This window comes from Rutidosis leptorrhynchoides, chromosome 5 (genome assembly GCF_046630445.1).
Source record: "Rutidosis leptorrhynchoides isolate AG116_Rl617_1_P2 chromosome 5, CSIRO_AGI_Rlap_v1, whole genome shotgun sequence".
Lineage (NCBI taxonomy): Eukaryota > Viridiplantae > Streptophyta > Magnoliopsida > Asterales > Asteraceae > Rutidosis > Rutidosis leptorrhynchoides.
This window is the reverse complement of record NC_092337.1, coordinates 318,350,615-318,363,918: the sequence shown is the minus strand read 5'-3', so window position 1 is coordinate 318,363,918 and position 13,304 is coordinate 318,350,615.

The following is a 13,304-nucleotide window of genomic DNA, read 5'->3' as shown; positions in this document are numbered from 1 at the left end:
TAGTGAGTCTGGACTTCGACCGTGTTTACTTGAAAAATGATTGCTTAACAAATTTTGTTGGAAACTATATATTTTAACATGTGAATATCATGTGATATATTAATCTCTTAACGCGTTTGATATTATGTGATAGATGTCTACCTCTAGAACAAGTCCCATTGACTCACCTAATAATAATGAAGAGTCAAATGTAAATTGGAATGATTCGTGGACTGATTCACAAGTTCCCGAAGAGGAACCGGAAGAAGAGTCGGAACCGGAAGAAGAATCGGAACCGGAAGAAGAATCGGAACCGGATGAAGAAATAGAACCGGTGGGGGAAATAATAAAACGGTTAAGTAAAAGAAAATCCTCAACCAACCGACCAAGGTTAATTATGGTCAATGGTGTTTTCGCCAAGGAAGCAAAATATTGGGAGGATTACCAATTCTCCGATGAATCGGATTCCGACGAGAATTCCGATGATGTTATAGAAATTACCCCAACTGAATTTAAAAAGGCAAAAGAAAATAATAAGGGAAAGGGCATAAAAATAGAGAAATCTATTTCCAACCCCGATGAACTTTATATGTATCGTCAACCCCCGAAGTCCTTAAGTTGTAACAATGACCCAGGAACCTCTAAACCACCAGGTTTTTCTAAACCAATGTGGAAAATAACGGCTCGTATTAGGGGAACATCATATATCCCTAGAAACTTGGCAAAACGAACCAAAACCGAAGAAGAAGAAACAAGCGAGTCGGAAAAAGATAGTTGTATTCGTGTGGTGTAATACATGTAATATAGTGTGCTTATGCTTTATGATATATGTAAAAATTGCTTGTATTAATAAGTATTTTTTTTATGAATCTAATCTTGTCTATTTTACAGTATAAAAACACAAAATGGATAGACAACCCAATATTTTAAGAGACCTACCCGAAGACATGATTGATGAAATCTTGTCTAGAGTCGGTCAGAATTCTTCGGCACAACTATTTAAGGCGAGATCAGTTTGTAAGACATTCGAAGAACGTTCCAAGAATGCCTTGGTTTATAAAAGGCTTTCGTTCGAAAGATGGGGGATATCACATTGGGAAATCCATAAGTTACGATGTGTTTACTTTGACGCATATATTGCGGGGAACCCAAATGCTATTTTACGCAATGGGTTAAGAAATTATTTTGACTCAATATATCCGAATATTGGACTTCGTGATTTAGAAAAAGCGGCTAACATGCAACATAAAGAAGCATGTTATGCTTACGGATTAGTAATGTTCGCTTCTCACCAAAGTGAGAACAAGAACATCGGGCTACAACTATTAAACAAAACGTTCCCACAAGTGACGGAGTCGGTAATTGGGGTAAGAAATGAGGTTTTTAGATTGTTACGGGACTGTTGGACATTACGTAACCCTCGCCCCTTTGATGACGTTACAACACGCTGTCTTATCAACGGCCATAACGGTTATGTTCCACAAGACCAAGGATGGGAAGTAATCCTAGTAAAACCAGAATGCATGACTTGTTTCTGGACGTATGAATTACGTGTCTTTATTGCCTTTGCTGAACGACTTGTGTACTAGCTAGAATTATCTTCACAACCATCTTGTATCAAATTTATTATGTGCTATATTTCATGCTATATGTAAAATAAGCGGGATTGTAAGTTTGTAAAATATTGTGTAAAAGTTTGAACGCGAAATATTATTATAATCAGTTTTTCATATAGAATTGTAGTAGTTGAATTGTATATTAGCTACTAAGTATGAACTTAACGGGTAGGTACTACCCGAATTTAAACTTATAAAACGCTAATATGAAGAAAAAGCTTTTATAAATGAGTTCATATTATGCTACGAAATACTATTAACTACTCTTAATATTCTGTATGATTAACTTGTTCCATTTGACTATTTTGAAGGAAATGGCACCGACTACTCGACACACCGTGAATATGAATGAAGAGGAATTCCGTACTTTTCTAGCTTCAAACATAGCCGCAGTACAGGCTGCGCTACATACCAACAATAACCTTGGATCTAGCAGTACAGGAAATCGTGTAGGATGCACCTACAAAGAATTTACTGCCTGCAAACCTTTGGAATTTGATGGAACCGAAGGACCGATTGGATTGAAACGGTGGACCGAGAAGGTCGAATCGGTGTTTGCCATAAGTAAGTGTACTGAAGAGGACAAAGTGAAGTATGCTACGCATACCTTCACAGGTTCTGCGTTAACATGGTGGAATACCTATCTAGAGCAAGTGGGACAAGACGATGCGTACGCACTACCGTGGTCAGCATTCAAGCACTTGATGAACGAGAAGTACCGTCCCAGAACCGAGGTCAATAAGCTCAAGACAGAACTTAGAGGGTTACGAACCCAAGGATTTGATATTACCACGTATGAAAGACGATTCACAGAATTGTGCCTATTGTGTCCGGGAGCATTCGAAGATGAGGAAGAGAAGATCGACGCGTTTGTGAAAGGATTACCGGAAAGAATCCAAGAAGATATAAGTTCACACGAGCCTGCCTCCATACAACAGGCATGTAGAATGGCTCACAAACTAGTGAACCAGATTGAAGAAAGAATTAAAGAACAGACTGCTGAAGAGGCCAATGTGAAGCAAGTCAAAAGAAAGTGGGAGGAAAACGGTGATAAGAATCACCAATACAACAACAGCAGCAATTACAACAATAATCGCAGCAATTATCCCAACAATCGCAACATCAATCGCAACTACAACAAACGGTCCAACAACAACAACAACAACAACAGCAACTACAACAATCATCCCAACAACAATAATAACCGCAATAACAACAACAATCAGAAGCAGCTATGCCAAAGGTGTGAAAAGTATCACTCGGGGTTCTGCACCAAATTTTGCAACAAGTGTAAAAGAAATGGTCATAGCGCGGCGAAGTGTGAGGTCTACGGACCAGGGGTTAATAGAACGAAAGGAACAAATGGTGTCGGAACGAGTAATGGCGGAGCAAGTAGTGTCGGAGCAAGTTATGCCAATGTAGTTTGTTATAAATGTGGAAAACCGGGCCACATTATTAGAAATTGCCCGAACCAGGAGAACACGAATGGACAAGGCCACGGAAGAGTTTTCAATATTAATGCGACAGAGGCACAAGAAGACCCGGAGCTTGTTACGGGTACGTTTCTTATTGACAATAAATCTGCTTACGTTTTATTTGATTCGGGTGCGGATAGAAGCTATATGAGTAGAGATTTTTGTGCTAAATTAAGTTGTCCATTGACGCCTTTGGATAGTAAATTTTTACTCGAATTAGCAAATGGTAAATTAATTTCAGCAGATAATATATGTCGGAATCGAGAAATTAAACTGGTTAGCGAAACATTTAAGATTGATTTGATACCAGTAGAGTTAGGGAGTTTTGATGTGATAATCGGTATGGACTGGTTGAAAGAAGTGAAAGCAGAGATCGTTTGTTACAAAAATGCAATTCGCATTATACGAGAAAAAGGAAAACCCTTAATGGTGTACGGAGAAAAGGGCAACACGAAGCTACATCTTATTAGTAATTTGAAGGCACAAAAACTAATAAGAAAAGGTTTCTATGCTGTTCTAGCACACGTCGAGAAAGTACAAACTGAAGAAAAGAGCATCAATGATGTTCCCATTGCAAAAGAATTTCCCGATGTATTTCCGAAAGAATTACCGGGATTACCCCCACATCGATCCGTTGAATTTCAAATAGATCTTGTACCAGGAGCTGCATCAATAGCTCGTGCTCCTTACAGACTCGCACCCAGCGAGATGAAAGAACTGCAAAGCCAATTACAAGAACTTTTAGAGCGTGGTTTCATTCGACCAAGCACATCACCGTGGGGAGCTCCTGTTTTGTTTGTCAAGAAGAAAGATGGTACATTCAGGTTGTGTATCGACTACCGAGAGTTGAACAAACTTACCATCAAGAACCGCTACCCACTACCGAGAATCGACGACTTATTTGATCAACTACAAGGCTCGTCTGTTTATTCAAAGATTGACTTACGTTCCGGGTATCATCAAATGCGGGTGAAAGAAGATGATATTCCAAAGACTGCTTTCAGAACACGTTACGGTCATTACGAGTTTATGGTCATGCCGTTTGGTTTAACTAATGCACCAGCTGTGTTCATGGACCTTATGAACCGAGTGTGTGGACCATACCTTGACAAGTTTGTCATTGTTTTCATTGATGACATACTTATTTACTCAAAGAATGACCAAGAACACGGTGAACATTTGAGAAAGGTGTTAGAAGTATTGAGGAAGGAAGAATTGTACGCTAAGTTTTCAAAGTGTGCATTTTGGTTGGAAGAAGTTCAATTCCTCGGTCACATAGTGAACAAAGAAGGTATTAAGGTGGATCCGGCAAAGATAGAAACTGTTGAAAAGTGGGAAACCCCAAAAACTTCGAAACACATACGCCAGTTTTTAGGACTAGCTGGTTAATACAGAAGGTTCATCCAAGACTTTTCCAGAATAGCAAAACCCTTGACTGCATTAACGCATAAAGGGAAGAAATTTGAATGGAAGGATGAACAAGAGAAAGCGTTTCAGTTGTTGAAGAAAAAGCTAACTACGGCACCTATATTGTCATTGCCTGAAGGGAATGATGATTTTGTGATTTATTGTGACGCATCAAAGCAAGGTCTCGGTTGTGTATTAATGCAACGAACGAAGGTGATTGCTTATGCGTCTAGACAATTGAAGATTCACGAGCAAAATTATACGACGCATGATTTGGAATTAGGCGCGGTTGTTTTTGCATTAAAGACTTGGAGGCACTACTTATATGGGGTCAAAAGTATTATATATACCGACCACAAAAGTCTTCAACACATATTTAATCAGAAACAACTGAATATGAGGCAGCGTAGGTGGATTGAATTGTTGAATGATTACGACTTTGAGATTCGTTACCACCCGGGGAAGGCAAATGTGGTAGCCGATGCCTTGAGCAGGAAGGACAGAGAACCCATTCGAGTAAAATCTATGAATATAATGATTCATAATAACCTTACTACTTAAATAAAGGAGGCGCAACAAGGAGTTTTAAAAGAGGGAAATTTAAAGGATGAAATACCCAAAGGAACGGAGAAGCATCTTAATATTCGGGAAGACGGAACTCGGTATAGGGCTGAAAGGATTTGGGTACCAAAATTTGGAGATATGAGAGAAATGGTACTTAGAGAAGCTCATAAAACCAGATACTCAATACATCCTAGAACGGGGAAGATGTACAAGGATCTCAAGAAACATTTTTGGTGGTCGGGTATGAAAGCCGATGTTGCTAAATACGTAGGAGAATGTTTGACGTGTTCTAAGGTCAAAGCTGAGCATCAGAAACCATTAGGTCTACTTCAACAACCCGAAATCCCGGAATGGAAATGGGAAAACATTACCATGGATTTCATTACTAAATTGCCAAGGACTGCAAGTGATTTTGATACTATTTGGGTAATAGTTGATCGTCTCACCAAATCAGCACACTTCCTGCCAATAAGAGAAGATGACAAGATGGAGAAGTTAGCACGACTGTATTTGAAGGAAGTCATCTCCAGACATGGAATACCAATCTCTATTATCTCTGATAGGGATGGCAGATTTATTTCAAGATTCTGGCAGACATTACAGCAAGCATTAGGAACTCGTCTAGACATGAGTACTGCCTATCATCCACAAACTGATGGGCAGAGCGAAAGGACGATACAAACGCTTGAAGACATGCTACGAGCATGTGTTATTGATTTCGGAAACAGTTGGGATCGACATCTACCGTTAGCAGAATTTTCCTACAACAACAGCTACCATTCAAGCATTGAGATGGCGCCGTTTGAAGCACTTTATGGTAGAAAGTGCAGGTGTCCGATTTGTTGGAGTGAAGTGGGGGATAGACAGATTACGGGTCCGGAGATTATACAAGAAACTACCGAGAAGATCATCCAAATTCAACAACGGTTGAAAACCACCCAAAGTCGACAAAAGAGCTACGCTGACATTAAAAGAAAAGATATAGAATTTGAAATTGGAGAGATGGTCATGCTTAAAGTTGCATCTTGGAAAGGCGTTGTTCGATTTGGTAAACGAGGGAAATTAAATCCAAGGTATATTGGACCATTCAAAATTATTGATCGTGTCGGACCAGTAGCTTACCGACTTGAGTTACCTCAACAACTCGCGGCTGTACATAACACTTTCCACGTCTCGAATTTGAAGAAATGTTTTGCTAAAGAAGATCTCGCTATTCCATTAGATGAAATCTAAATCAACGAAAAACTTCAATTCATCGAAGAACCCGTCGAAATAATGGATCGTGAGGTTAAAAGACTTAAGCAAAATAAGATACCAATTGTTAAGGTTCGATGGAATCCTCGTATAGGACCCGAGTTCACCTGGGAGCGTGAAGATCAGATGAAGAAGAAATACCCGCATCTATTTCCAGAAGATTCGTCAACACCTTCAACAGCTTAAAATTTCGGGACGAAATTTATTTAACGGGTAGGTACTGTAGTGACCCGAACTTTTCCATGTTTATATATATTAATTGAGATTGATATTTATATGATTAAATGTTTCCAACATGTTAAGCAATCAAACTTGTTAAGACTTGATTAATTGAAATATGTTTCATATAGACAATTGACCACCCAAGTTGACCGGTGATTCACGAACGTTAAAACTTGTAAAAACTATATGATGACATATATATGGATATATATATAGTTAACATGATACTATGATAAGTAAACATATCATTAAGTATATTAACAATGAACTACATATGTAAAAACAAGACTACTAACTTAATGATTTTTAAACGAGACATATATGTAACGATTATCGTTGTAAAGACATTTAATGTATATATATCATATTAAGAGATATTCATACATGATAATATCATGATAATATAATAATTTAAAATCTCATTTGATATTATAAACATTGGGTTAACAACATTTAACAAGATCGTTAACCTAAAGGTTTCAAAACAACACTTACATGTAACGACTAACGATGACTTAACGACTCTGTTAAAATGTATATACATGTAGTGTTTTAATATGTATTTATACACTTTTTAAAGACTTCAATACACTTATAAAAATACTTCTACTTAACAAAAATGCTTACAATTACATCCTCGTTCAGTTTCATCAACAATTCTACTCGTATGCACCCGTATTCGTACTCGTACAATACACAGCTTTTAGATGTATGTACTATTGGTATATACACTCCAATGATCAGCTCTTAGCAGCCCATGTGAGTCACCTAACACATGTGGGAACCATCATTTGGCAACTAGCATGAAATATCTCATAAAATTACAAAAATATGAGTAATCATTCATGACTTATTTACATGAAAACAAAATAACATATCCTTTATATCTAATCCATACACCAACGACCAAAAACACCTACAAACACTTTCATTCTTCAATTTTCTTCATCTAATTGATCTCTCTCAAGTTCTATCTTCAAGTTCTAAGTGTTCTTCATAAATTCCAAAAGTTCTAGTTTCATAAAATCAAGAATACTTTCAAGTTTGCTAGCTCACTTCCAATCTTGTAAGGTGATCATCCAACCTCAAGAAATCTTTGTTTCTTACAGTAGGTTATCATTCTAATACAAGATAATAATCATATTCAAACTTTGGTTCAATTTCTATAACTATAACAATCTTATTTTAAGTGATGATCTTACTTGAACTTGTTTTCGTGTCATCATTCTGCTTCAAGAACTTCGAGCCATTCAAGGATCCATTGAAGCTAGATCCATTTTTCTCTTTTCCAGTAGGTTTATCCAAGGAACTTAATTTAGTAATGATGTTCATAACATCATTCGATTCATACATATAAAGCTATCTTATTCGAAGGTTTAAACTTGTAATCACTAGAACATAGTTTAGTTAATTCTAAACTTGTTCGCAAACAAAAATTAATCTTTTTAACTTGACTTTTAAAATAAACTAAACACATGTTCTATATCTATATGATATGCTAACTTAATGATTTAAAACCTGGAAACACGAAAAATACCGTAAAACTGGATTTACGCCGTCGTAGTAACACCGCGGGCTGTTTTGGGTTAGTTAATTAAAAACTATGATAAAATTTGATTTAAAAGTTGTTATTCTGAGAAAATGATTTTTATTATGAACATGAAACTATATCCAAAAATTATGGTTAAACTCAAAGTGGAAGTATGTTTTCTAAAATGGTCATCTAGACGTCGTTCTTTCGACTGAAATGACTACCTTTACAAAAACGACTTGTAACTTATTTTTCCGACTATAAACCTATACTTTTTCTGTTTAGGTTCATAAAATAGAGTTCAATATGAAACCATAGCAATTTGATTCACTCAAAACGGATTTAAAATGAAGAAGTTATGGGTAAAACAAGATTGGATAATTTTTCTCATTTTAGCTACGTGAAAATTGTTAACAAATCTATTCCAACCATAACTTAATCAACTTGTATTGTACATTATGTAATCTTGAGATACCGTAGACACGTATACAATGTTTCGACCTATCATGTCGACACATCTATATATATTTCGGAACAACCATAGACACTCTATATGTGAATGTTGGAGTTAGCTATACAGGGTTGAGGTTGATTCCAAAATATATATAGTTTGAGTTGTGATCAATACTAAGATACGTATACACTGGGTCGTGGATTGATTCAAGATAATATTTATCGATTTATTTCTATACATCTAACTGTGGACAACTAGTTGTAGGTTACTAACGAGGACAGCTGACTTAATAAACTTAAAACATCAAAATATATTAAAAGTGTTGTAAATATATTTTGAACATACTTTGATATATATATATGTATATATTGTTATAGGTTTGTGAATCAACCAGTGGCCAAGTCTTACTTCCCGACGAAGTAAAAATCTGTGAAAGTGAGTTATAGTCCCACTTTTAAAATCTAATATTTTTGGGATGAGAATACATGCAGGTTTTATAAATGATTTACAAAATAGACACAAGTACGTGAAACTACATTCTATGGTTGAATTATCGAAATCGAATATGCCCCTTTTTATTAAGTCTGGTAATCTAAGAATTAGGGAACAGACACCCTAATTGACGCGAATCCTAAAGATAGATCTATTGGGCTTAACAAACCCCATCCAAAGTACCGGATGCTTTAGTATTTCGAAATTTATATCATATCCGAAGGGTGTCCCGGAATGATGGGGATATTCTTATATATGCATCTTGTTAATGTCGGTTACCAGGTGTTCACCATATGAATGATTTTTATCTCTATGTATGGGATGTGTATTGAAATATGAAATCTTGTGGTCTATTATTATGATTTGATATATATAGGTTAAACCTATAACTCACCAACATTTTTGTTGACGTTTTAAGCATGTTTATTCTCAGGTGATTATTAAGAGCTTCCGCTGTCGCATACTTAAATAAGGACGAGATTTGGAGTCCATGCTTGTATGATATTGTGTAAAAACTGCATTCAAGAAACTTATTTTGTTGTAACATATTTATTGTAAACCATTATGTAATGGTCATGTGTAAACAGGATATTTTAGATTATCATTATTTGATAATCTACGTAAAGCTTTTTAATCCTTTATTGATGAAATAAAGGATTGGTTTGTTTTAAAATGAATGCAGTCTTTGAAAAACGTCTCATATAGAGGTCAAAACCTCGCAACGAAATCAATTAATATGGAACGTTTTTAATCAATAAGAACGGGACATTTCACCATCTCCTACAAGTCCCACATAATACGCATACGCAATAAAGTCTAAGTCTAGGCACCTATCTCATGTCGCCTAAATCCCTTAGACCATGCTCTGATACCACTTGTAACAACCCAACCCAATATCCAACCGAAAACAGCACGACTAAAAAAAAATATATTATACAGGAGCATGCGCGGCGCGCATCCCTTCCTGTGCGCGGCGCGCACAAGCTGTTTCAGCTTCTGTCCGGTTTTGTCATTTTTCAATTAAAGATCTCCCACTTCCCGACATATTTAGACGAAATGCTTTTTTATATTACGTAAAACTAACACATTCTAATAATAAAAGAAGTTTTATAGCGGGCCCACATATGGCCGAAATACGAGTTTCGTACAAAATATAAGTTTCGACCACAAAAGTTTAATTTCCAAACGACACTTCGAGCATGGTGTTTGGGGTTAAACTACCTATAACTTGGTCGAACTTCCACAAGCTAAACTTCCAAAAAGCGTCTCCTATCAAAAATAAGCGGGATCACTAATCCAAAAGGACGCCCTTACCCTTGTCCACACCGGAACCTATAAAAAGGTAAACAACGAGAGGGTAAGCAAAACGCTTAGTGAATGCAATAATTATACACATACATATATAACCTACTTACTTGCAATCACTTACACAATTACCTCATACACACTAGCCTTTAAATTAGCATACCATGGCAAAGTATAACGCTAAACTTCCGATACCACAAGCTAGCACAACAATAGCATATAACGCGAACAATATAATATGCTACACTACATCAAATAACCATGGTTAACCAATCATACAAAGGGAACGATTCTCGCGAATGAACCGTTAGCCACGCAGACGCCACTAGTATGCATCACTAGTCCCTTGGGTGGTATCGCATACCCGAACTTAAAACCCACCCGTCACGTGAAATGTGGTATCGCATACCCGAACTTAAAACCCACACTTCACGCCTGTAGTGACCCGAACTTTTCCATGTTTATATATATTAATTGAGATTGATATTTACATGATTAAATGTTTCCAACATATTAAGCAATCAAACTTTTTAAGACTTGATTAATTGAAATATGTTTCATATAGACAATTGACCACCCAAGTTGACCGGTGATTCACGAACGTTAAAACTTATAAAAACTATACGATGACATATATATGGTTATATATATAGTTAACATGTTTTTATTATAAGTATGTATCTCATTAGGTATTTTAACAATGAGTTATATACATAAAAATGAGACTATTAATTTAAGAAACTCGAAAACGATATATATAACGATTATCGTTATAACAACGTCTTACTAGGTACATATGAATCATATTAAGATATTGATACACTTGGTTAATTATGTTAAATGATAAGTAAATATATTATTAAGTGTATTAACAATGAAATACATATGTAAAAATAAGGCTACAAACTTAATGATTTCGAAACGAGACATATATGTAACGATTATCGTTGTAACGACATTTAACTGTATATACATCATACTAAGATATATTATATATCATAATATCATGATAATATAATAATTTAACATCTCATTTGTTATAATAAACAATGGGTTAACAACATTCAACAAGATCGTTAACCTAAAGGTTTCAAAACAACATTTACATGTAACGACTAACGATGACTTAACGACTCAGTTAAAATGTATATACATGTAGTGTTTTAATATGTATTCATACACTTTTGAAAGACTTCAAGACACTTATCAAAATACTTCTACTTAACAAAAATGCTTACAATTACATCCTCGTTCAGTTTCATCAACAATTCTACTCGTATGCACCCGTATTCGTACTCGTACAATACACAGCTTTTAGATGTATGTACTATTGGTATATACACTCCAATGATCAGCTCTTAGCAGCCCATGTGAGTCACCTAACACATGTGGGAACCATCATTTGGCAACTAGCATGAAATATCTCATAAAATTATAAAAATATGAGTAATCATTCATGACTTATTTACATGAAAACAAAATTACATATCCTTTATATCTAATCCATACACCAACGACCAAAAACACCTACAAACACTTTCATTCTTCAATTTTCTTCATCTAATTGATCTCTCTCAAGTTCTATCTTCAAGTTCTAAGTGTTCTTCATAAATTTCAAAAGTTCTAGTTTCATAAAATCAAGAATACTTTCAAGTTTGCTAGCTCACTTCCAATCTTGTAAGGTGATCATCCAACCTCAAGAAATCTTTGTTTCTTACAGTAGGTTATCATTCTAATACAAGGTAATAATCATATTCAAACTTTGGTTCAATTTCTATAACTATAACAATCTTATTTCAAGTGATGATCTTACTTGAACTTGTTTTCGTGTCATGATTCTGCTTCAAGAACTTCGAGCCATCCAAGGATCCGTTGAAGCTAGATCCATTTTTCTCTTTTCCAGTAGGTTTATCCAAGGAACTTAAGGTAGTAATGATGTTCATAACATCATTCGATTCATACATATAAAGCTATCTTATTCGAAGGTTTAAACTTGTAATCACTAGAACATAGTTTAGTTAATTCTAAACTTGTTCGCAAACAAAAGTTAATCCTTCTAACTTGACTTTTAAAATCAACTAAACACATGTTCTATATCTATATGATATGCTAACTTAATGATTTAAAACCTGAAAACACGAAAAACACCGTAAAACCGGATTTACGCCGTCGTAGTAACACCGCGGGCTGTTTTGAGTTAGTTAATTAAAAACTATGATAAACTTTGATTTAAAAGTTGTTATTCTGAGAAAATGATTTTTATTATGAACATGAAACTATATCCAAAAATTATGGTTAAACTCAAAGTGGAAGTATGTTTTCTAAAATGGTCATCTAGACGTCGTTCTTTCGACTGAAATGACTACCTTTACAAAAACGACTTGTAACTTATTTCTCCGACTATAAACCTATACTTTTCTGTTTAGATTCATAAAATAGAGTTCAATATGAAACCATAGCAATTTGATTCACTCAAAACGGATTTAAAATGAAGAAGTTATGGGTAAAACAAGATTGGATAATTTTTCTCATTTTAGCTACGTGAAAATTGGTAACAAATCTATTCCAACCATAACTTAATCAACTTGTATTGTATATTATGTAATCTTGAGATACCATAGACACGTATACAATGTTTCGACCTATCATGTCGACACATCTATATATATTTCGGAACAACCATAGACACTCTATATGTGAATGTTGGAGTTAGCTATACAGGGTTGAGGTTGATTTCAAAATATATATAGTTTGAGTTGTGATCAATACTGAGATACGTATACACTGGGTCGTGGATTGATTCAAGATAATATTTATCAATTTATTTCTGTACATCTAACTGTGGACAACTAGTTGTAGGTTACTAACGAGGACAGCTGACTTAATAAACTTAAAACATCAAAATATATTAAAAGTGTTGTAAATATATTTTAAACATACTTTGATATATATATGTATATATTGTTATAGGTTCGTGAATCAACCGGTGGTCAAGTCTTACTTCC